This window comes from Cyprinodon variegatus, unplaced genomic scaffold, assembly GCF_000732505.1.
Source record: "Cyprinodon variegatus isolate N-32 unplaced genomic scaffold, C_variegatus-1.0 Scaffold897, whole genome shotgun sequence".
NCBI lineage: Eukaryota > Metazoa > Chordata > Actinopteri > Cyprinodontiformes > Cyprinodontidae > Cyprinodon > Cyprinodon variegatus.
The window spans coordinates 33,828-37,106 of record NW_015151350.1 but is presented as its reverse complement, the minus strand read 5'-3'; the positions used below and the strand labels follow the sequence as shown (position 1 = coordinate 37,106).

Here is a 3,279-nt window from a genome sequence, read left to right as displayed (position 1 = left end):
ACCACAAGGAAATAATGATATTATTATACAATATAAGCATCATCCATTACACAGAGAACACAGGATCAAAATAACACTAAAATACTACAGGCAGGGGGCCCTGCCTGGTTACAGGGGTCCAAATGCTCAGGTGCGCTCTGAGGTCAGAGAGATAAAGTCTCTCATGAGCAGACAGATCTGAAATGTGTTTCTGTGCCATATTTCCTCCTCATTTCTGTCATTTGAGGGCTGATTCAGTAAATTTGGGGCCCTAGGCAAATACAGGCAGGGGCCCCTCTGAACTGAGAAGACAACACATAAATCAGACTCATTCTACAGATAGAGAAATGTTAATAGAATAGACATGCATTATCTGTTCTAGGTTTTGTCCCTCTCTCTCCTTGTCCCTTTTCTTCTTGTTTTCCTCTCTAGGTTTTTAAGTGAAAGGATTTTTTTTTAATCAAAAACAAGTGTGCAAATAAGGAATAGTTGTATTAACCATACATGTAAAAAGAGTTTTATGGGCCCCCCAGGAACTTGGGGGCCCTAAGCAACTACCTAGTATTGCCTAATGGTAAATCCCCCCCTGCATTAGACTGTAAATGTATTAGTCTGCTGCCGCGAGCGGGATACTTCTTTACTTGGCGACCACTAGCTTGCTTTACGTTGCCATGACAATGTAACCTACGTATTAATTATGCATCAAATTAATTGAATAAAATCCAAATAAATGTAATAGTAAAATAAAAAAAAAGTCAAAATCCTTTCCAAAAATATTCATAAGAAATTTATAAATTGTCCAAAGTCAATTTTTTTTTCAATTTTCTATTGATCCTTTCCTTCTGCGTCTCAGCGGTGTAACAGCGCCCCCACGCGGCGAAGACAGGGAGGAGCGCGTAGCTACATGACGTCAGGAGGACGGTTCTCTCTGAGTGTTTTTCTGCATGTTTGTCGGAATGAAAACAAACTGAAAGCAGCAGCAGGTCCTCCGCCCGTGTGCGTGGGTTAGTGTGTGTGTGTGCGCGTGGGTTAGAGTGGAATACACTCTGACATGTTGAGGCAGAGGTAAAGGTGTGGCGCTGCGAAGGAGGAGCATTAAGTGTCAGAGGGAACAGTTTGAGGATTCCTCCTGCCGTCACTTACAGGAGCAGCTTGTTAAAGGAGGAGAAGCTTCTAACTTCTTGGAGATCTGAGCTCCAAGGTCGCTGTTCACAGCCTGAACTGGATGGAAGCAGCAGGAGAGGAGGTTTTCTAATCCGCACCGTGTGAAGGTAATCCCATCCTAAGGTTTGTGTGTCTGTGATGATCTCCTGCCTGCTGCTGTTTGAACAGGGAACATGTGTCCTACTGTCCCCGCCTGGCTGGAGATCCCACTGCTTTAATCCACCAGCAGCTGGTAATCTGCCATAATCCGCTTTCACTGGCAGATTTTCTAACTTTCTTCTCTACAGCAAGATTGGTTCAAAGTTCTCACGTGTTTTTATGAAGTTTAAGAGCAACAGCTGGATGGTCCACTGATGATGAAGACAGAAAGAAGACAAACAAGCTTTTCTTAAACTTTCTGTTTGCTGCTACATGCTGATCCCAGGATCCGCATCATTTTCCAGCCGGCGAGGCGACGGACGGCGTTTGAACGACGCTCCAGGTGCCGCGATGCTGCAGCGACTTCAGAGCTGAGCCTCGGGCAGGGGCGGTCCTAGACCAAAGGTTCAAGGGGGCCAGGAGGGGGCCAGCGTGTTTTCATTGGAGCACAGAAAAGCATGAAGTAAAAAACAGGGCAAGGGATTCAAATATATGATAAGAGAACTGCATGAAGTAAAATTTCTATTCAATTAGGTTTCATTAAAATTCTATTTCTCATTAGGTCTATATATATTCATATTGATATATTTAATATATTCATATATATTGATATTTATTCATATATATTAATATATTTTATATATTTCTATATAGTATTATTTTAATATATATGAATATATTTGGGACTTTTACATATTTTTGACTTAATTTAAGTTCAAATTACTGTTTTCTTTGAAATCAGATAAGTGCTAAAGAAAAATTGATAAATTCAGCTGTAAAAAATTGTTTTTAAAAAAACATTTAGCAGATTAAAACTGTGATTCTATCTTAATACCACTGAATCTATCACCTTATTATTTTTAAATAATTGTTAAAACAGAATTTGTAAAGAAAAACTGAAACAGATCCAAAGGAGCTATCAGTCACCATGTCTGTTCCAGTGCAGATCATCATTAGAATTTCTTTGACTATTATGTCTTCAGTACAGGGGCCATAACAGGGGCCAGGATGTGATCTACAGGGGCACTGGCCCCCGTTGGCCCCTGTCTAGAACCACTCATGCCTTTGGATCTGATTGGAGACCAGCTGAGATAAAAAAAAAATGGCTTTAACCACTTTATAGAGGAAAAATAAACAACTTAGATCCACAAATATCACAGTGATTAATTGGATGCCCATTCAAACTATTATTAAATCCATATTAAATTCAGGTGACCTACATATTAATAAACTATAGATTTTCTAAACCCAAACAAAGAAACATCTAACAAAATTATTTAATTAATGGTTACAGTTTACAATATTTAGTCATATCTATAATAGGCTTCTGAAATTAAACGATGCCTGGCCTTTATGAAAAACAAATCTGGATTATAAAATGTTTCTATGGAGCCTCTTAACTAAGGGATGTTGAGGAGTTAATTTTTTAGCCACAGCCTCCCAATTATATATGAAATATATTACATATATATATTAAAATCAGAATACATGTAATAGTAAAAAAAAAGATAAAAAAAATTATTTCCCAAAATATTCATAAGAAATGTACAAATTATGCAAAGTATTTTTCCTTATAATACATTTTTTTTTTAAAATCTCCCTCTGACCACTAGGGGGTGCTGCAGCAACCCCAGCATTCCTATTTCCCGTGGACCTAAGATGTAGTCGTTTGCAACTGAGGAAAACTGTATAACGGAAATCACCATTTTGGATATTTCAGGATATTTTCCAATGAAGCTTTTGACCGATTTCCCGTCATATTTGGGTTTTGACTGGAATTGTTGCAACAAATTAAAGAACCCTTCATATAAATGTGTAATAAAGCAAGGTGAAGCCGCGGTTGGTTTTTATTCCTTTCTGTTTCTGGCTCATTGCTCATTTTCAGAGCGTATTTTGCTGCTGATTTAGTTTAAATTCCAAGATCGGCCTGTTTTCCAGTGTAGTCCTGTTTCTCTGACTGTGACTAACTGGATGTGCTCTCTTCATCCTCTGACATGG

At 38.4% G+C, this 3,279-nt stretch overlaps 1 protein-coding gene across 1 annotated transcript in view; it reads left to right on the top strand.

Annotated features, from left to right (window-relative positions):
- Positions 1–962: 962 nt before the first annotated feature.
- The window catches only part of LOC107099685 (regulator of G-protein signaling 1-like), a 14,658-nt gene continuing 12,341 nt past the window's right edge, over positions 963–3,279 (top strand). The window contains exon 1 of the mRNA XM_015397911.1: positions 963–1,250. The gene's annotated coding sequence lies outside the window, so the exon portion shown is untranslated. The remainder of the gene's footprint in view (positions 1,251–3,279) is intronic.